The sequence below is a fragment of the Panthera leo genome, chromosome A2 (assembly GCF_018350215.1).
Source record: "Panthera leo isolate Ple1 chromosome A2, P.leo_Ple1_pat1.1, whole genome shotgun sequence".
In the NCBI taxonomy this organism is placed as follows: domain Eukaryota; kingdom Metazoa; phylum Chordata; class Mammalia; order Carnivora; family Felidae; genus Panthera; species Panthera leo.
This window is the reverse complement of record NC_056680.1, coordinates 134,341,918-134,364,968: the sequence shown is the minus strand read 5'-3', so window position 1 is coordinate 134,364,968 and position 23,051 is coordinate 134,341,918. Positions and strand designations below refer to the sequence as shown.

Here is a 23,051-nt window from a genome sequence, read left to right as displayed (position 1 = left end):
CTCTCTCTCTCAAAAATAAATAAACATTAAAAAAAATTTTTTTTAATAAAAAAAAACTTTTGGCATCAATCATGCCGAAGTTTACAAGTAATATTAGCTTCTCATTATAAAAGTTGTATGGCTTAAAAATAAAAGTGAATTTGGCCACAGAGTGGTGACAAAGTTTTACTCCTGTTGTATTATGTAAAAAAACATTTAGATTCTAAAAAAATATTGGATTAAAACATGCAACTTTAGGGTCTATTCTCTATGGCCTCTAGGAAAATATTTTACTTAAATAATTATATTCTATCGGTATAATTCCCTTTCCATCTCTCCATTCACTCTGTTCTCTCATTCTTATACTATAGTTACCATTACTGATTTTTCAGCTTTAAATATTTACACGGATTGCCATGAACTCACAAAAAGCTGTCACATTTCACTCACAGAAAAGTATTCTGGAAGTAGTTGAAGTTGCTCAGCCATGGCTTTTACATCTCTGTTAGAAAATGTGTAGTAAAACATGTTTTAAAAACATAGTATTTTCTTTGTGGAACAACTTATATTAGAAGACATTGAGGCATAAAACATGCATCTCTGTTGCTCACTTGGTTGTACCTGTCTTGTTTTCCAATATGAATCAAACTCACTTGTGTATCCAGGATAAACTAAATGCAGGAAATTAATTAGTATTGAGTCCTTAATGTGCTAAGCTTTGTGTTCTTTTTCTCATTTAACTCTCTCATTATCCTTATAAGGTAATTATTATTAAACCATTTTATTCTTGAGGAAAATAGGTTTCAAAAGAATCTTTAAGAGACCTATCTATAGCTTTACATCTAACACGGGTAGACCTGGGTTAGATCTAACTGATCCCAAGACCATTCTCTTTCACTACATTGGTGTGGGGCAAAATGTCAGTCAGTGAGCTAAAATCATTGAGAATAGGAAATTGTAGTATTAATTTCCTTCATATTCTTTAACGAGATCTTAACTGAGAAAAAAAAATTTAAGTTTTTACTGCGTATTACCAGTGAAATAATTTAAACTGGAAAAGTCAACTGGCCTCTTAACATCACACAGGTTTTTTGGCATTTAGCAAAAAAGATTCTGTATGGTTATTCGCTTGAGTCCCAAGAGGTCTGTGCTATAGGACCAAAAGTAAGTAAAGAGAGAATTAAGGAGAAATACCTTCTTACCCTTCCCAGTTGATGGGGGCAACTCTCATCCAAAAATTGAGGCCAGTGCTCAAACCAATGTTCCAAGGCCTATGAATGGCAGAGAGGGTAAAGGTTAAATTATGGGTATAGAGAGTAATGAAAGTGTTTTGCTCTTGAGCATGGAAGTCCACATTATCTGTATCTAAGGACACATACAGGGTTTTGTTTTATAACACTGCACAGAAATATTTAAGCTTATAGCTTCTAAAAATAAGACAAACTTTAAATTCTTTTATTTTTTATTTTTTTGAGAGAGCATGAGCAGGGAAGAGGAGCAGAGGGAGAGAATCCCAAGCAGGCTCCATGCACAACACCAAGCCCGATGTATAGCTCGATCCCATGACCCTGGGATTGTGACCAGAGCTGAAATCAAGAGTTGGATGCTCAACTGACTGAGCCACCCAAGTGTCCCTAAGTTCCTTTTGTAATCTTTGGAATGGTTGGGACTGCACTGCATGTTTCCAGGCTATCTAATTAACAGTTTTGCACACAAATAGACTTGTATTTTCAAATGCTATTGGCCATATATTTGTATTTTCTATTCAACTAGAAAGTGCTAGTCATTAAATCATTATGAGAACTACCCTTCAGGCATATTTCTGCATATGAAAACTGCTCTCTTAGCATTGGTCCTTAGGTTTTATCAAACTATCTTCATTTTTTTTTCTGCAAAATTCTACATTGATAGCATTTGCTTATTAACACTTAGTTTTAAGTTATGTTGGGATTTATTTTAAACATTTTTATGTGCTACACTTAAAAACAAATGGGAGGTTCACAAAATGCTTTTAACTCTTGATAAATTTAAAAATTTATAGGTAAAAAAAGAGAATATGAAAGACATTTGGGTATAGGTTATTCATATGGCAATTTACTTCCAGTCACTGAAAAACCTTCAGTGCTATAATAGATTTTTTAATGTTAATGTATAATAAAGTTTAAATAAGTGTAAATAAATTAACATATTTCAGATAAGTGCTAAACTTGACAAATAATTTTACCTTTCTACTTTTCATGCATTTAATTACCCATCTCTTAGGAAGGATTCTTATGGAGGACATTTCAGAATCACCTATATTTTGTATAAATTAATTCTAACTTCACCACTTCTTGGTTCCTGATCCATTTCTATTCCTGCTTCCTGAACCACTGATATTTGTCGGCATTTGTCAAATTCCTCAGATGCAGGGGAATAGGAGAGAAGGTTCATATCTTATGTTTAAATAACCACATTTCTTTCTTACTACTGAATTATCACCAGTAACTGGGTGCTCTTTATTTCTTCTTCTTCTTTTCATTATAAAATAATTTTATAGAAAAGATTGGGTTTATAGTAATAGAGCAGAAAGGGCCTGAAACACATCATTCTACAAACTAGTCTAAGAAAATGACATTAAATCAGAAATGAATACCTAAATAAATACATTTCCAAAAATAAACAAAGGTAATTTTAACGATGAGTTCATGCTTTTAGGTATGCCTGATTTCTATGCACTATTTTAGGAGGATCACAGGGGGACCAATTCGTGTATTTATGTACCTCATTGGGAATACCTCTAAACCAGGCAAATTTAAGCTCTACCGTCTAAGAGCAAAGAATTATTTAGAGTGATATCAACTTTAACCCCTGCAGCAGTGAATTCCAAGTATTCTTGGAATCTTCACTATTTTTCATCTCTAGCCTAATTTTAAGAAATAAATTATGCTGATTTTCATCAAGTGTTCATCCTTGTTACTCCATCAGAAGAGTCACAGAGAACACAATTCTCCTCATTATGTGTCTCATAGGTGGTACAGGGAAATATGCAGTCAGTCAGTAAGAATGAGTACTTTTTATCCTCCCCAGTGTCTAGTTCTTTGATCTGACAAGTGTAAAACAAGCAAAAGTTAAATTATAGACATTAAATTAGAAGTTAATATTAACTTTCAGTCTTTTTTCTGAATAATATTCTGACCAAATTAAAAAAAATAGGAATCAATCAAACAAGCAAAAGTTAAATTATAGACATTAAATTAGAAGTTAATATTAACTTTCAGTCTTTTTTCTGAATAATATTCTGACCAAATTAAAAAAATAGGAATCAAATCAAAATCAATAGGAATCAATCAATCAATCAATCAATATACAGCACCTTTGGGGCATATAATCAAATTTAACTCACTTCAGTGAATATTTATCAGGTGTCCACCATGTGTAAGGAGCCTCTTACACAGAAAGTCAGAGGGTCCTTTGGCCCAGGCCTCACATGACACACACTGATAAGACAGAAAGAAGACAGTCACTGATCAATGTTAAACTTATGTCCAGTTACCAGACCACATCAACTGAAGTACACTATGAGTTCAGCTTTTTAGAAATCCTATGATCATCTTACTAACAACACAGTTCCTTTGGGAACTGTTGTGGGAATCTATGTGTTTTATTTGCATCCACCTGTCTAATGCAACACTAAAATATGCCACAATTTTGTGACCCTGCCATTTCTTCAGTTTTTAATATATTGAGGGCCTCAAAAAAATGCAAATGGCCCTGGCCTTTCTGAAGATCTGAAAGGTTCTACAGAACATCATGCTAACCTCTGAGGACAAAACACAGTCTCTTTTCTCAAAGAGCTTACTGTTAGCAGAAAAAAAAGAAACAAAAACAAAAATACCTAGTATAGATGATAGTTTAAGAGCCCTTTAGAGATACACATAGCCATGAGACTCAATGGCACCAAAGATCATTTTCAGGTAAGATTTAGAATGGTTTCAAGAGGACATGTCTTGAAGATGGATCTTGAAAGACAAGGAGCCACTGACAATATGAAATGAGTGAGAAAGACATGATGAGAGAAGCATTTTTAGGAACAGCATTGTTGGGTCAGTGTGTGAAAAGTAGAGAAGGAAGTAAACGTGGAAAATCAGATTGGGACCATGTAGTTCAGAGTCTACTACTATCATTGGTAAAAATAAGTCATGATGGGGCTTTGAGCAAGAAAGTAACATCACTGCATTGCATTTTAGGAAAATAAAACTGAAATAAATATACACAGTGGCTCAATAGAACAGGAAGAGATGATATGGGAAACCTGTGAGGAGGTGGCCACAGCAACCCTAAGCCTGAGGGTTCATCACTCTGCCAACCAAAAGAATTTCCTTTTTCTTCAGTCCTGAAGACCCCTTCCTTGTAATACTCTCTCCACCTGCTTCCCAAGCTCTAAGCTTACCTTCAGGGGATAATCAAAAGCAACGCTTTTTGTTCATTGTTTTGAAATATTCCTCATTCAGACCAGGGGGGTTCCTCATCAAAGGTAAAACTTTTCTTCCTCATCCAGCTTAGTCCTTTTAAAATAACCAGATCTTATCCCATGACATATTCATTACACATAGTCAGGAAATTCAACACCAATTCACAAACCAGGAAGCATTTAGTCTAAGACAACTAAGTGACAAACATTATTGCTTCCATTGGCTCAAAGGAGTTAAGTGTTTAGAGTCACTCAAGTCAAGGTTTTTTCCCACTGAATAAATGAGGAATAGAATTAGGACTTCCGAGAATGAGATTATTTTTCTAGCTTTTCCTTTTGTTGAAGAATCAATTTTTTTCAACTGTACATGATCCCCCTGGCTAATTCAATAAACAGATTAAATTTAAGATAAGCAGATACCTATGTAATAACAGCTAATACTTATAAAGCACTCACTGTGTGCCAGCAGCATTCTAAGCACTATGTATAATTTTGTTTGACAGTTTAAAAATAAAAAATATTTTTATACATGAGGTCCACAATAAGAAGGAATTCTCACTATTTGGAATAAGCAGTATGGAGATCTATCCTCCCAATGAGAGAAACTATTCAGTTTCTCCTTGCTCCTATACTTTCAGAACAAAGGCATTATTCAAGTAGAGAAGGCAAAAATCCAAGCTGCCACTTGAGTTTTGATTTAACAAAGGTTACACACAAGCTATCTTGAGCTATTGAAATACATAGTTTATCACACCATCTAATGTTTTGAAAAGGATGTTTTATTATTGATTAAACATATTTAAAGTTGCAAGAGAAAACATCTTAATATACCTGCTAAAATTGTATTTAAACATTCCCGTGGGGGACAGTACTGCAAGAAATGGAAAAAAATCTGTATTGTATTGCACTTGGGTTTCCTTCAATTATGTAGACTCATTACTTGATTAATAAAACTATAAAAGTATGCTTAACAACTCTACATGTTGAAGTAATGACCAAATGGCAGTATTAAGATATACTGTATATGAAAAACGAACACTAAACATATCTGTAACTGAATTAGAACACCAATATAAAAGGAGTCTAATTAATCAGCATTACCCAAACTAAGAGAGGACATTTTGCACATATGACCTCAAAATATACAGAATATTCATATTTTCAATACAATCACTGATTTATAAACAATTAAAAGTTCAAAGTACTAATTTCATTTGAAATACATTTATTAGGCCAAATATATCTATGTCTCTCTCTCTCCCTGTCCCTCCCCTCCCTCCGCTCTCTCTGTCAAAAATAAAAATAAAACATTTAAAAAAAATTATAATTTCTACTGAAATTGTTTCAAAATAGAGTAATTAGAAAACAAAATAACCTGCTTTGTAAATATTTCAGAGAAGTGTTTAGTTTGAATCAAGACAGAGATGCTTTTTTCTTCTTTCTCACCTGCCCTCTGCTGGCAAAAGAGAGAAAAGAGAAAAGTAAGGAGGCTTCACACATCATGAAAAAGCACATTTTCCCACAAGAAATATACAGTGTTATAAAATCTTTCACAAGACCAGATTAATTTGTCATTCATATTATCACATCACTCATATGTGAGTTAAGATTGAAGTATAAAAAAATGTTTGGAACCTGGAAATATTTCACTATTTAACATAGTTGGGATTAAACAACCATATTAAAGTAAGAATACAAACATCGGGGCGCCTGGGTAGCTCAGTCAGTTAAGCATCTGACTCTTGATTTCTGTTCAGGTCATGATCTCAGGGTCATGAGATTGAGCCCTGCGTTGAGCCCTGTGTGGAACCTGCGTTAGGCACTGCGCTGGGCACGGAGCCTGCTTAAGATTCTCTCCCTCCCTCTACCACATGCACTCATACTCTAGATAGACAGATATATAGATAAAATAAAAGTGTCAGAATGCGGGATACATGGGTCATTTTCATCTTCACATCCTTACTGACAAAGTTGACAGGGACTGAATGAGAGTCCATTAGTGGTATTTATAACTGATTGAATGACCGTATCCAAAAAGGTCTGATTACTAGTCACTAGGGGCCAGGATAGAGGTTAATAAGGATGTTCTACAGGACTTTATCTCCGGTTGTTCCCTGGTAACATTACCATCAATGCTGAGAATGAAGCTCAGTGAATTCCAATCCATAAAGATCTCAACAGTCTGGAAGCTGAAAATTCTATTGAGATAAAATAAAACAGGAATTACTGTATAGACCTGAAAGTCTGACCAAGTTTCATGCTCACAGCAGTTCCATTTGTGAAAGAGACTTTGACATTTTTGTTATTAGGAAACTCAAAATATGTTTAGAGTGTGACTCAGTACTAAACACAGTTAACAGTAAGTGCCTTCATTGCACACTTGGTGGGTAGCAGATCAACACCGAGCATTTCACATATATTATAAAACCCCAGAATAATTCAAATATAGATTTGTGATTGGCTCATTTATTACGCAGCTCTCGTTCTCTAAAAGGAATGAGCTGCGATTCTTTTTCTGGGGAAGGAAAATTAAGAAATGACAGTCTCTCTAGACAACTTTAATTTTTTGTATGCAGTATAAATTTCAGCATCTTTACTACTGTGCTTACCATGAAAATGCAAACTCTTTAGTTGCACACTTAGCCCTGCCTTTTAGGTAAGTAGAATTTTTAGACCAATTTATTGTCTTTTTTTGAAATTTAATATACACATAGAAAAGTACACAATTCATGTATTACAGCTTGATGACTTTTCACAAAGTGAATACACCCCAAGTAATTGCCACCAGATCAAGAAATAGAGCATTCCAGCAAAACAGAAGCCTCCCTCTTGCCTCCTCTCAATCTTACCTCCTCTCCAAAGAATGAATCTATCTATCTATCTATCTATCTATCTATCTATCTATCTATCTAATCTATCTATCTATCTATCTATCTATCTTGAGAGAGAGAGAGAGAGCACAAATGGGGGAGAGGGGTAGATGAAGAGGGGAAGAGAGAATCTCAAGCAGGCTTCACGTTCAGCAGGGAGCCCCTCATGAGGCTTGATCCCACGACCCTGGGATCATGACCTGGACCAAAATCAAGAGTCAGAGGCTCAACTGACTGAGCTACCCAGGCACCCCCAGAAACTGCTATTCTGATTCCTATCACCATAGGTTTGTTTTGCTTCTGCATCACATAAATGGAAGTCTACACTATGTTCTCTTTAGCGTGTTCTCTTTCATTTAAATTATGTTTGTGGGTCTTGCACTGTTGGTGGGAATGCAAATTGGTGCAGCCACTCTGGAAAACAGTGTGGAGGTTCCTCAAAAAATTAAAAATAGACCTACCCTATGACCCAGCAGTAGCACTGCTAGGAATTTACCCAAGGGATACAGGAGTACTGATGCATAGGGGCACTTGTACCCCAATGTTACTAGCAGCACTCTCAACAATAGCCAAATTATGGAAAGAGCCTAAATGTCCATCCACTGATGAATGGATAAAGAAATTGTGATTTATATACACAATGGAGTACTACGTGGCAATGAGAAAGAATGAAATATGGCCCTTTGTAGCAACATGGATGGAACTGGAGAGTGTTAAGCTAAGTGAAATAAGCCATACAGAGAAAGACAGATACCATATGTGTTCACTCTTATGTGGATCCTGAGAAACTTAACAGAAACCCATGAGGAGGGGAAGGAAAAAAAAAGAGGTTAGAGTGGGAGAGAGCCAAAGCATAAGAGACTGTTAAAAACTGAGAAAAAACTGAGGGTTGATGGGGGGTGGGAGGGAGGGGAGGGTGGGTGATGGGTATTGAGGAGGGCACCTTTTGGGATGAGCACTGGGTGTTGTATGGAAACCAATTTGACAATAAACTTCATATATTGAAAAAAATAAAAAATAAAAAAAATAAAGGTGCATAATTCTCACTGACTTCCTTCAGATCTTTACAGAAAAAGAAGAAAGGCCTTAATTCATTCTCTGGAATCCTGAAGTGATATGTTTTTGTTATATTTGTGACCTATATTACAAACTAAATTTTATTGAAATTCTTTTGTGTACACAACCCCCCCCCAAAAAAAACAAATTACGTTAGTGGGGTTCATCCATATAGTTGTATGTAAAGGCAGTCTATTCATTTTCATTGCTACATAGTACCCCATTGTAGGTGTAAATTAATACATTTATCCATTTTATTCCTAATGAACAGTTGCATTGTTTACAGTTTTTTAATGTCTTTTTGGAATCACTAGTAGCAAGAGTAGAAAATTTGGGTCATGGGTTTTGCATATGTTCAGCTTTAGGAGAAATTAGAGTGGTTTTCCAATTCACAGTAGTATCAATTCATAATTTATATTCTACTAACAACAGCATACGGCAGTTCTACTTGTTCCACATCCAAGACAATTCTTAGTGTTACCAATTTTTTTCTTTTTTAACTTTAGTCATTTTGGTGAATACGTAGTGGTATTTAATTGTGGTTTTAAGTTGCATTTTCTGATGATTAATAATTTTGAGCACATTTTTATATGTTTACTGGCAAATTCAATGTATTCATTCATGAAATACTTATTAAATTCATCTACTCTTTCTTCCACTAGATTATGTGTTCTCTCTCTCTCACTGATTTTTAGGAGTTCTTCATATATTCTGGTGGAAGTCTTTCATCAGATATAATATATCGCAAATACCCTCTTCCCCTCAGTGACTTGACACTTCACCCTCTTAATGATATCTGATGAAAAAAGGGCTTAATTTAATTTTATTTTTTTTCAATATATGAAATTTATTGTCAAATTGGTTTCCATACAACACCCAGTGCTCATCCCAAAAGGTGCCCTCCTCAATACCCATCACCCACCCTCCCCTCCCTCCCACCCCCCATCAACCCTCAGTTTGTTCTGTTTTTAACAGTCTCTTATGCTTTGGCTCTCTCCCACTCTAACCTCTTTTTTTTTTTTTTCCTTCCCCTCCCCATGGGTTTCTGTTAAGTTTCTCAGGATCCACATAAGAGTGAACACATATGGTATCTGTCTTTCTCTGTATGGTTTATTTCACTTAGCATAACACTCTCCAGTTCCATCCACGATGCTACAAAGGGTGATATTTCATTCTTTCTCATTGCCACGTAGTACTCCATTGTGTATATAAACCACAATTTCTTTATCCATTCATCAGTAGATGGACATTTAGGCTCTTTCCATAATTTGGCTATTGTTGAGAGTGCTGATATAAACATTGGGGTACAGGTGCCCCTATGCATTAGTACTCCTGTGTCCCTTGGGTAAATTCCTAGCAGTGCTACTGCTGGGTCATAGGGTAGATATATTTTTAATTTTTTGAGGAACCTCCACACTGTTTTCCAGAGTGGCTGCACCAGTTTGCATTCCCACCAACAGTGCAAGAGGGTTCCCGTTTCTCCCCATCCTCGCCAGCCTCTATAGTCTCCTGATTTGTTCATTTTGGCCACTCTGACTGGCGTGAGGTGGTATCTGAGTATGGTTTTGATTTGTGTTTCCTTGATGAGGAGTGACGTTGAGCATCTTCTCATGTGCCTGTTGGCCATCTGGATGTCTTCTTTAGAGAAGTGTCTATTCATGTTTTCTGCCCATTTCTTCACTGGGTTATTTGTTTTTCAGGTGTGGAGTTTGGTGAGCTCTTTATAGATTTTGGATACTAGCCCTTTGTCTGATATGTCATTTGCAAATATCTTTTCCCATTCCGTTGGTTGCCTTTTAGTTTTGTTGGTTGTTTCCTTTGCTGTGTAGAAGCTTTTTATCTTCATGAGGTCCCAGTAGTTCATTTTTGCTTTTAATTCCCTTGCCTTTGGGGATGTGTCAAGTAAGAAATTGCTACGACTGAGGTCAGAGACATCTTTTCCTGCTTTCTCCTCTAGGGTTTTGATGGTTTCCTGTCTCACATTCAGGTCCTTTATCCATTTTGAGTTTATTTTTGTGAATGGTGTGAGAAACTGGTCTAGTTTCAATCTTCTGCATGTTGCTGTCCAGTTCTCCCAGCACCATTTGTTAAAGAGACTGTCTTTTTTCCATGGGATATTCCTTCCTGCTTTGTCAAAAATTAGTTGGCCATACTTTTGTGGGTCCAATTCTGGAGTCTCTATTCTATTCCTCTGGTCTATGTGTCTGTTTTTGTGCCAATACCATGCTGTCTTGATGATGACAGCTTTGTAGTAGAGGCTAAAGTCTGGGATTGTGATGCCTCCTGCTTTGGTCTTCTTCTTCAAAATTACTTTGGCTATTCCGGGACTTTTGTGGTTCCATATGAATTTTAGGATTGTTTGTTCTAGCTTCGAGAAGAATGCTGGTGCAATTTTGATTGAGATTGCATTGAATGTATAGTTTTGGGTAGTATTGACATTTTGACAATATTTATTCTTCCAATCCATGAGCATGGAATGGTTTTCCATTTCTTTAGCTTCTTCAATTTCCTTCATCAGCTTTCTATAGTTTTCAGCATACAGATCTTTTACATGTTTGGTTAGATTTATCCCTAGGTATTTCATGATTCTTGGTGCAACTGGGAATGGGATCAGCTTCTCTATTTGTCTTTCTGTTGCTTCCTTATTAGTGTATAAGAATGCAACTGATTTCTGTACATTGATTTTGTATCCTGCAACTTTGTTAAATTCATTTATCAGTTCTAGCAGACTTTTGGTGGAGTCTATCAGATTTTCCATGTATAATATCATGTCATCTGCAAAAAGTGAAAGCTTAACTTCATCTTTGCCAATTTTGATGCCTTTAATTTCCTTTTGTTGTCTGATTGCTGATGCTAGAACTTCCAACACTATGTTCAACAATAGTGGTGAGAGTGGACATCCCTGTCGTGTTCCCTATCTCAGGGAAAAAGCTCTCAGTTTTTCCCCACTGAGGATGATGTTAGGTGTGGGCTTTTCATAAATGGCTTTTATGATGTTTAAGTATGTTCCTTCTATCCCGACTTTCTTGAGGGTTTTTATTAGGAAAGGATGCTGAATTTTGTCAAATGCCTTTTCTGCATCGATTGACAGGATCATATCTTTTCTTTTATTAATGTGATGTATCACGTTGATTGCTTTGTGAATGTTGAACCAGCTCTGCATCCCAGGAATGTATCCTACTTGATCATGGTGAATAATTCTTTTTATATGCTGTTGAATTCGATTTGCTAGTATCTTATTGAGAATTTTTGCATGCATATTCATCAGGGATATTGGCCTGTAGTTCTCTTTTTTTTACTGGGTCTCTGTCTGGTTTAGGAATCAAAGTCATACAGGCTTCATAGAATGAGTCTGGAAGTTTTCCTTCCCTTTCTCTTTTTTGGAATAGCTTGAGAAGGGTAGGTATTATCTCTGCTTTAAATGTCTGAGAGAATTCCCCTTGGAAGCCCTCTGGTCCTGGACTGTTATTTGTTGGGAGATTTTTGATGACTGATTCAATTTCTTCACTGGTTATGGGTCTGTTCAAGCTTTCTATTTCCTCCTGATTGAGTTTTGGAAGTGTGTGGGTGTTTAGGAATTTGTCCATTTCTTCCAGGTTGTCCAGTTTGTTGGCATATAATTTTTCATAGTATTCCTTGATAATTGCTTGTATCTCTGAGGGATTGGTTGTAGTAATTCCATTTTCATTCATGATTTTATCTATTTGGGTCATCTCCCTTTTCTTTTTGAGAAGCCTGGCTAGAGGTTTATCAATTTTCTTTATTTTTTCAAAAAACCAACTCTTGGTTTCATTGATCTGCTCTACAGTTTTTTTAGATTCTATATTTTTTATTTCTGCTCTGATCTTTATTATTTCTCTTCTTCTGCTGGGTTTGGGGTGTCTTTGCTGTTCTCATTCTATTTCCTTTAGGTGTGCTGTTAGATTTTGTATTTGGATTTTTCTTGTTTCTTGAGATAGGCCTGGATTGCAATGTATTTTCCTCTCAGGACTGCCTTTGCTGCATCCCAAAGCGTTTGGATTGTTGTATTTTCATTTTTGTTTGTTTCCATATATTTTTAAATTTCTTCTCTAATTGCCTGGTTGACCCATTCATTATTTAGTAGGGTGTTCTTTAACCTCCATGCTTTTGGAGGTTTTCCAGACTTTCCTGTGGTTCATTTCAAGCTTCATAGCATTGTGGTCTGAATGTATGCATGGTATGATCTCAATTCATTTATACTTATGAAGGGCTGTTTTGTGACCCAGTATGTGATCTATCTTGGAGAATGTCCCATGTGCACTCAAGAAGACAGTATATTCTGTTGCTTTGGGATGCAGAGTTCTAAATATATCTGTCAAGTCCATCTGATCCAATGTATCATTCAGGGCCCTTGTTTCTTTTTTGACCGTGTGTCTAGATGATTTATCCATTTCTGTAAGTGGAGTGTTAAAGTCCCCTGCAATTACCACATTCTTATCAATAAGGTTGCTTATGTTTGTGATTAACAGTTTTATGTATTTGGGGGCTCCCGTATTTGGCGCATAGACATTTATAATTATTAGCTCTTCCTGATGGATAGACCCTGTAATTGTTATATAATGCCCTTCTTCATCTCTTGTTACAGCCTTTAATTTAAAGTCTAGTTTGTCTGATCTAAGTATGGCTAGTCCAGCTTTCTTTTGACTTCCAGTAGCATGATAGATAGTTCTCCATCCCCTCACTTTCAATCTGAAGGTGTCCTCAGGTCTAAAATGAGTCTCTTGTTGACAGCAAATAGATGGGTCTTGTTTTTTTATCCATTCTGATACCCTATGTCTTTTGGTTGGCGCATTTAGTCCATTTACATTCAGTGTTATTATAGAAAGATATGGGTTTAGAGTCATTGTGATGTCTGTAGGTTTCATGCTTGTAGCGATGTCTCTGGTACTTTGTCTCACAGGATCCAAAAAGGGCTTAATTTTAATGAAGCCCGATTAACTAATCTTTTACTTTATAGTTAAGAGCTTTTATAACCTATTGACATATAAAAGGATCTTAAGAGCAAAATCCAGGCTTATTTCTTTAGCATCTTGGCTTCTCAATACCTAGCTGCTAATCATCTCGAGCTGGGGGATAGGGGATACATGATGCTGTCTTCAAACAGTTGGAAGGCTATCATAAGGATAAAAACATTAGGCTTGTTGTGCAAAGTCTCATGAAAAAAAAAATAATAATACCCTTGGCTGGAAAGCAAAAGAAGGAAGATCTTTTAGTATCAATATTTAAAACTGCATGTCTGACTAGCCTAGTAATGAAATGATATTGTGTTCTCCCTGTCACTGGAAGTATTACAGATTGACGAACAGTTTGCTGGAAGTGGAAGTTGTGAAAGATAACCTTTAAGCCAATATATCTGTCTTTAAGAGTGTGGCATGGCAGAGGCACCTGGGTGGCTCAGTCAGTTGAGCGTCTGACTTCCGATATGGTCATGATCTCGCAGTCTGTGGGTTTGAGCCCCGCGTCGGACTCTGTGCTGACAGCTCAGAGCCTACAGCCTGCTTCGGATTCTGTGTCTCCCTCTCTCTCTGCCCCTCCCCCTTCATGCTTGGTCTCTGTCTCTCTCTCTCTCTCTGTCAAAAATAAATAAACATAAAAATAAAGAGTGTGGCTACAGCATGTGATGCAGAACAGTATGGTTACCCTCTGTGCCACCAGCCTAAAGAAATTAGGGTAGAACTCCCATAATATATTTATTTTTCTCTTAATAGAATTCATAAATCTATATAAATTCTTATTTGCAACTATTCATATTTTCAGTCTCTGTAACCTCTATTTTTAAAAAAAAATTAATGTTTATTTATTTTTGACAGAGAGAGAGACAGAGCATGAGTGGGGGAGAGGCAGAAAGAGAGGGAGACACAGAATCCAAAGCAAGGCTCCAGGCTCTGAGCTGTCAGCACAGAGCCCGACATGGGGCTCGAACTCAGACCATGACATCATGACCTGAGCTGAAGTCGGACACTCAACCGACTGAGCCACCCAGGTGCCCCGATGTGACCTCCACTTTTAAAAAAATAGAGTAATTCTTTTCACCTTAAATTTTCATTTTGAAAGTTTTTTAAGGGGAAATCTCTATTTCTAATATTCCAGGATCTGTTGAATATTAGTACTAAGGATAGCCTTAAGGATTTAACTTCAGTCCTTTCTCTGTCTACCTTCATCTATTCAGAAGAAAAATTCCCCATTTGTTAATTGCTGGGAGGGAGGACATAAATATCCTTAAATTCTTTGTTTATTTTAAAATGTCATTCTCTATACATTTTCCTCAAGTTTTATGTATTTCTTAAAATTCACTGTTCAAAACTATATGAACACAAGAGAGAACATAACAGTAATGTAGTAGCGTACTGTACTGCTTAATTGAGTGGACCCTAGAGATAGATAAACCTAGTTCAGATTCCCTCTCTACCACTAACTGGAACAGGTCACTTAAACTTCTAGGCCCCAGTGTTCTCACCCATAACTGGATATAATATATTTCCTAGCCCATTGGTCATTGTGAGGATTAAATGAGACACTGTCCACAAAATATTTAACATAGTGCATGGCTGATAGCATAAACTTTCTTTTAAAAAACAGTATATATAATGGGATATTATTCATCCATAGGAAAGAATGAAGTTCTGATACATGCTACATCATGGATGAACCTTGAAAACATTATGCTAAGTAAAAAAAGCCAGTAACAATAAACATTGTATGATTTCACTTACAGGAGTTACTTAAAATAGGCAAATTCATAAACACAAAAAGTAGAATAAAGCCAGGGTCCACAGGCAGAAGGAAATAGGGAGTTATTGTTTAATAGACATAGAGTTTCTGCTTGGTATGATAAAAAAGTTAGGGAAATGGAAAAATTATGTGATGGTTGCACAACATGGTGAAGCTACTGAATTATACCACTAAAATGGTTAAAATGTTAAGTATTATGTTATATATATTTTGCCACAATAAAATAACTAAGTAAGTAAAATCTTAAAAATTTTTAAATAAGACATCATTTTTAATATCCCAAAATCTCTAGGGAAGGTCTAACAGTGACTCTTATACATGTCCCTACAATGATAATTTCGGATTATTTCTAGACATTCACCTTATCTTATACTTAGCCATGCAAAAGTTTAACTCTCTTTTTTTCTGTCCTCTCTCCTAGCATTTCAGACTTAAAAAATCCTTTTGTTAATTTTTATCACACCCATAAAGCATCTGTTATGTGATTATGAACTTGGTGATTTAATATAAGTACCTGATTTATAAACTTTTAATATTAACATCAGCATTTCCTACCGAGAAAGCCATCTACCAAAATTTCTTTGTATTTTTTTTTATTTTTTTAAAATAATTTTTATGCCTAACGTGGAGCCCAGTCACAACCCGTAGATCAAGAGTTGAATACTGTACTGAATGAACAAGCCAAGCTCCCCCAAACTTTCTTTTTAAATAAGTAATTGGTAGAGGAGGAAGAGCCAAGATGGTGGAATAGCATGGAAGTTTTTTGTGTGTCTCGCATCCATTAAATACAGCCAGACCAACACTAAACCATCCTGCACACCTAGAAAACTGATCTGAGGATTAACACAACAATCTGCACAACCTGAACCATAGAATTCAGCAGGTATGTGGCATGGAGAGGTGAACTTGGGGAGAGAGAAGCCTTGGAGGGTAGGGAGCTGCTTTTGCATGCGGAGAAAAGATGGAGACCGTGGGGAGGAGAATACGGCAAAAGCATCCCACCCCAAAAGCAGCTGGAGAGAAAGTGGAAAATTGGAAACAGCCACAGGGACTGAACTAAAAAGGGAGAAAGGAGAAAGGAGAGGATTTAAATTCCATTAGGACTGTAAACAGGGGGAGCGCAGAGCTTGCAACTCCACAGCTCGACGCCTGTCGGTGCTCTGGTGGGAAGAGCGAATCCCCAGGAGCAGAGTGGGGTCCAGGGCATTCTCAGGCCACCTAGGGAGAAGCAGTTCCACTGATGGAAGGACATTTGGTAGAGGCTGTGAGGCCACCTGGGCCCTGCAGACCCCAGAGAACGGCCACATTCGCTGATGCTGGAACAAGGTCGTTGGGGGTGAAGCCTGGTGCCAGATGTGCACTGTGATTTTCCATAATCCCTGAGGTGCTGCTGCTACACTGTCTCACAAACTTTTTCTGGGGCAGGCTGTCATGAGGCCACAGTCTTGGGGCACCGGCAGCAGCAGGGTCCAGCAAGTGTTCCTGGGTGCAGCCGACATTTGGCCATTGTTCAGTGAGACCCTCCTGCAGAGGGGCAGAATGGGTCACAGCCACAGTCCATCAGAAGTAAGGCGCTGGGGAAAACAGCCGCATATGAGACAAAACTCAGGAGAGAGGTATTGCCTGGGGCTTGGTCATGGACAGTGTGGAAGTGGGGAGTGGACAGAAGCCAAAAACAAGGGACAAGTACACAACTGCTGATCGGGGAGAACAGAGTTCTGATACTAGACACTGGGTATTTGGGTGACGCCATTTTCAGCACTCACGCGCATGCACAAACGCACCTACAAGCGCCACAACAATCCACCTGAGTAGGCTAGCAGCGCCATCTAGTGGAGAACAGAGCTGTTACACTAAGCCCCACCCAACTGGGCCAACCTCGCTCTTCAAGAACACAAGTCTCACCGCCTGCTTAGTTTATGGACTATAAAGCGCTTCATAGTTTGGCTTCTAGGGGAAAACGAAGTAATTTCAGTCGTAATTTCAGAAGTAATTTCAGTCAGCTGGTCCATCTATTCAATTTTCTTTTTTTTTCTCTTTTTCGTTTTTCTTTTTCTTGAATACAAAAAGAGAAAAAATTAATTTTAATTTCAATTTTTAATAAAAATATTTTTCTTTAATTTTTTTCTACTACATTTTTTACTTTTGTGTAAATTTTTTCAAATTCTAGTTTACTTCCACCATTTCATTTTAGTCTACTTCAGTATATTCATTTTTTCAAATTTTCAAATGATTTCCTTTTTCCCCCCTTTTTTTCTCTAATCTATCAAGCCACTTTCAACACCCAGACCAAAACACACCTAGGATCTAGCATAATTTATTCAATTTTGTGTGTGTGTTTGTTTTTAATTTTTTAATTTTAATTTTTTTTAATTTTAATTTTTTTAATTTTATTTTTTTCTACCTCATTAATTACTTTTCTCCCTTCAAAATGACAAAACAAAGGAACTCACCCCAAAAGAAAGAGCAGGAAGAAACCACAGCCAGGGACTTAACCAACGCAGATACAAGCAAGATGTCTGAACCAGAATTTAGAATCACAATAATAAGAATACTAGCTGGAGTCAAAAATAGATTAGAATCCCTTTCTGCGGAGATAAAAGAAATAAAAGCTAGTCAGGATGAAATAAACAATGCTATAACTGAGCTGCAATCCCAAATGGATGCTGTGGATGTATGATGTGTGAGGCAGAAAAGAGAATCAACAATATAGAGGACAAACTTATGAAGAATAAATAAGCAGAAAAAAAGAGGGAGATTAAGGCAAAAGAGCACGATCTAAGAATTAGAGAAATCCACTGATTTCCTCATTAAAAAGGAACAACATCAGACTCATAAGGGTCCCAGAAAAGAAAGAGAGAGAAATAAGGGTAGAAAGCTTATGTGAGCAAATCATAGCGGGAAACTTTCCTAACCTGGAGAAAGACACAGACATCAAAATCCAGGAAGCACAGAGGACTCCCATTAGATTCAACAAAAAACGACCATCAACAAGGCATATGATAGTCAAATTCACAAAATAGGCAAGGAGAGAATCATGAAAGCAGCAAGGGGAAAAAAAGTCCTTAACCTACAAGGGAAGACAGATTTCTGGTTTGCATTAGACTTATCCACAGAAACTTGGCAGCCCAGAAAGGAGTGGCAGGATATATTCCATGTGCTGAATCAGAAAAATATGCAGCCAAGAATTCTTCATCCAGCAACGTTATCATTCAAAATAGAACGAGAGATAAAAAGTTTCCCAGACAAATAAAAATTAAAGGAGTTTGTGACCACTAAACTAGCCCTGCAAGAAATTTTAAGGAGGACTCTCTGAGGGGAGAAAAGATGAATAAATAAATAAATAAAATTAAACAAACAAATAAATAAATACCAAAAGCAACAAAAGTTAGAAAGGACCAGAGACCACCACCAGAAACTCCAACTCTACAAGCAACATAATGGCAATAAATTCATATCTGTTAGTACTCACTCTAAACTTCAACGGACTAAATGCTCCAATCAAAAGACACAGGGTAACAGAATGGATAAGAAAACAAGATCCATCTATATGCTGTTTACAAGACACACACTTTAGACCTAAAGATACATTCAGATTGAAAGTAAGGGGATGGAGAACCATCTATCATGTTAATGGTCAACAAAAGAAAGCTGGAGTAGCCATACAGATATCACACAATCTAGACTTTGAAATACTGTATCAAGAGATGAAAAAAGGCATTATATCATAATTAAGGGGTCTATCCACCAAGAAGACCTAACAATTGTAAACATTTATGCACCAAATGTGAGAACACCCAAATATATAAATCAATTAATCACAAAAATAAAGAAACTCATTGATAGTAATACTATAATAGTAGGAGACTTCAACACCCCACTCACAGCAATGGACAGATCATCTAATCAAAAAATCAACAAGGAAACAATGGCTTTCTATGACATACTGGACCAGATGGACTTAACAGATATATACAGAACATTCCATCCTAAAGCAGCAGAATATACATTCTTCTCCAGTGCACATGGAACATTCTCAAGAATAGACCACAAACTGGGATACAAATCAGCCCTTAGCAAGTACAAAAAGATCAAGATCATGCCGTGCATATTTTCAGTCCACAAAGCTATGAAACTCGAAATCAACCACAAGAAATAATTTGGAAAGGTAACAAATACTTGGAGACTAAAGAACATGCGACTAAAGAATGAATGGGTCAACCAAGAAGTTAAAGAGGAAACTAAAAAGTATATGGAAGCCAATGAAAATGGTAACACCACAACCCAAAACCTCTAGGACGCAGCAAAGGCAGTCATAAGAGGGAAGTATATAGCAATCCAAGCCTTCCTAAAGAAGGAAGAAAGATCTGAGATACACCACCTAAACTTATGCCTTAAAGAGCCAGAAAAAGAACAGCAAATAAAACTCCAAACCAGCAGAAGACAGGAAATAATAAAGCTTAGAGAAGAAACTAATGCTTTTGAAACCAAAAAAAAAAAACAAAAAACAAAACAGTAGAGCAGATCAATGAAACCAGAAGCTGGTTCTTTGAAAGAATTAACAAAATTGATAAACTACTAGCCAGTTTGATCAAAAAAAAAAAAAAAAAAAAAAAAGGAAAGGACCCAAATAAATAAAATCAAGAATGAAAGAGGAGAGATCACAACCAAGACAGCAGAAATACAAACAATAATAAGAGAATATCATGAGCAATTATATGCCAATAAAATGGACAATTTGAAGAAATGGACAAATTCCTAGAAACATATATGCTACCAAAACTGAAACAGGAAGAAGCAGAAAATTTGAACACACCCATAACCAGTAAAGAAATCAAATTAATAATCAAAAATCTGCCAAAAAACAAGAGTCCAGGGACAGATGGCTTTCCAGGGGAATTCTACCAAACATTTAAGGAAGAGTTAACACCTATTCTCTTGAAGCTGTTCCAAAATATAGAAATTGAAGGAAACTTCCAAACTCTTTCTATGAAGCCAGCATTACCTTGATTCCAAAACCAGAGACCCCACTAAAAAGGAGAACTATAGACCAATGTCCCTGATGAACATGGATGCAAAAATCCTCAATAAGATATTAACCAACCGGCTCCCACAATACATTAAAAAAATTATTCATCACGACCAAGTGGGATTTATACCTGGGATGCAGGGCTGGTTCAATATCCACAAAACAATTAACGTGACTCATCACATCAATAAAAGAAAGAACAGAGCCATATGATCCTCTCAATAGATGCAGAGAAAGCATTTGACAAAATAAAGCATCCTTTCTTGATAAAAACCCTCAAGAAAGTAGGGATAGAAGGAGCATACCTCGAGATCATAAAAGTCATATATGAATGACCCAACACTAATATCATCCTCAATGGGGAAAAACTGAGAGCGTTCCCCCTAAGGTCAGGAACAAGACAGGGATGTCCACCCTCGCCACTGTTATTCAACATAGGATTGGAAGTACTAGCCTCTGCAAGCAGACAACACAAAGAAATAAAAGGCATCCAAATTGGCCAGAAAGAGGTCAAAGTTTCACTCCTCACAGATGACACGATACTCTATATAGAAAACCCAAAAGATTCCACCAAATAAACTTCTAGAACTGATTCATGAATTCACCAAAGTTGCAGGATACAAAAATCAATGCACAGAAACTGGGTGTATTCCTATTTACCAACAATGAAGCAACAGAAATCAAGAAATCGATCCCATTTACAATTGCACCGAAACCCATAAAATACCTAGGAATGAATCTAACCAAAGAGGTGAAAAATCTATACACTGAAAACTAAAGAAAGCTTATGAAAGAAATTGAATAAGACACAAAAAAAAATGGAAAAAGATTCCATGCTCCTGGATAGGAAGAACAAATATTGTTAAAGTGTCAGTACTAGAGAAGATGGCGGCATAGGAGGATGCTGGGCTCACCACATCCTGCTGATGACTTAGATTCCACCCACATTTGCCTAAATAACCCAAAAAACCACCAGAAGACTAGCAGAACGGACTCTCTGGAGCCAAGCATAGACAAGAGGCCCACGAAAGAGGGTAGGAAGGGCGGAGAGGCGGTGTGTGCTACACGGACTGGCGGGAGGGAGCCAGGGCGGTGAAGGGGCAGCCCGCATGGCAAGGCAGAGCCCCCGAGTCTGGCTTGCAAAAGTGGAGGGGCCGGACTGCGTGAATTCTGACAGCCAGTGGAACTTAACATCTGGGATGTTAAAAGTCAACAGCTCTGCTTGGAGGGCGGAAGGGCAAGAGGACAGCGGGAGGGAGAGGTGTAGAGCCCTAGAAGACAAAGTTCAGCTCAGCAGCGGGGAACAAAGGCGCTGGCCAGCACCACCTCCCTCTCCCATCCCCCAGCTGAAATCCCAAAGGGAACCAGTTCCTGTCACTGAACTTGCTTGCACCTCACAAACACCCAATGCTGTGCATCTGTGGATCCATCCCTCCCATGGGTCTGCCTACCACCTGGTGCTGCAGGGCCCCTCCTGCAGGGGACCACCAATGGCAAAGCAAGCTAAGACTGCCCCTCCTGCCCCTGTGCACCTTGCAGATCCACCTCAGCTAATACTCCAGATCCCATCAAAACAGCACCACAAGCCTGAAAGTGTGCAAGTAGCCCAGACAGGGGCCACACCACTCCACACTGAGTCCTGGCCCTAGGAGAGGGGAAGATAAGGTACACACCAGTCTGACTGTGGCCCCAGTGGTGGGCAGGGGACAGACATCAGGTCTGACTGCGGCCCTGTCCACCAACACAAGTTACCCCAGACAGCACAGGGGAAATGGCCTGCAGTTCCCTGCCACTCCAGGGACTATCCAAAATGACGAAATGGAAGAATTCTCCTCAAAAGAAACTCCAGGAAGTAGCAACAGCTAACAAATTGATCAAAAACGATTTAAGCAATATAATAGAACATGAATTTAAAAGAACAGTCCTAAAATTAATCGCTGGGCTTGAGAAAAGTATAGAGGGCAGTAGAGAATCTATTGCTACAGAGATCAAGGGACTAAGAAACAGTTAGGAGGAGCTAAAAATGCCATAAATGAAGGGCAAAATAAAATAGAGGCGACCACAGCTTGGATTGAAGAGGCAGAGGAGAGAATAGGTGAATTAGAAGATAAAATTACAGAAAAAGAGGAAGCTGAGAAACAGATAAAAAAATCCAGGAGTATGAGGGGAGAATTAGAAAACTAAGTGATGCAATGAAATGCAACAATCTCCGTATAATATGGATTCCAGGGGAGGAAGAGAGAGAGAAAGGGGCTGAAGGTGTACTTGAACAAATCATACCTGAGAACCTCCCTGATCTAGGGAAGGAAAAAGGCATTGAAATCCAAGAGGCACAGAGAACTCCCTCCAGATGTAACTTGAATCGATCTTCTGCAGGACCTATCATAGTGAAAATGGCAAAATACAAGGATAAAAAGAAAATTCTGAAAGCAGCTAGGGATAAACACACTCTAAAATATAAAGGGAGACCCATAAGACTATCTACTGAAACTTGGCAGGCCAGAAAGGAATGACAGGAAATCTTCAATGTGATGAACAGAAAAAATATGTAGCTGAGAATCCTTTATCCAGCAAGTCTGTCATTCAGAATAGGAGACATAAAGGTCTTCCCAAACAAACAAAAACTGAAGGAATTCATCACCACTAAACCAGCTCTACAAGATCCTAAGGGGGATTCTGTGAGTGAAATGTTGCAAGTACCACAAAGTACCAGAGACATCACTACAAGCATGAAACCTACAGACATCACAGTGACTCTAAACCCATATCTTTCTATAATAACACTGAACGTAAATGGACTAAATGCGCCAACCAAAAGACATAGGGTATCAGAATGGATAAAAAAACAAGACCCATCTATTTGCTGTCAACAAGAGACTCATTTTAGACCTGAGGACACCTTCAGATTGAA

At 37.5% G+C, this 23,051-nt stretch overlaps 1 long non-coding RNA gene across 5 annotated transcripts in view; it reads right to left on the bottom strand.

Moving 5' to 3' along the window:
• The window catches only part of LOC122210268, a 54,844-nt gene that overhangs the window by 4,967 nt on the left and 26,826 nt on the right, over positions 1-23,051 (bottom strand). For 2 of the 5 annotated variants that reach the window (XR_006197991.1, XR_006197992.1), the window contains 5 exons: positions 6,560-6,630; positions 5,808-5,885; positions 3,365-3,458; positions 1,182-1,250; positions 430-481 (listed from right to left, as the gene is read on the bottom strand). This is a non-coding gene — a long non-coding RNA (uncharacterized LOC122210268). Of the gene's footprint in view, positions 1-429; positions 482-1,173; positions 1,251-3,364; positions 3,459-5,807; positions 5,889-6,559; positions 6,631-23,051 lie in introns of all 5 variants that reach the window. The other 3 variants (XR_006197993.1, XR_006197994.1, XR_006197995.1) reach the window with 3 other exon arrangements.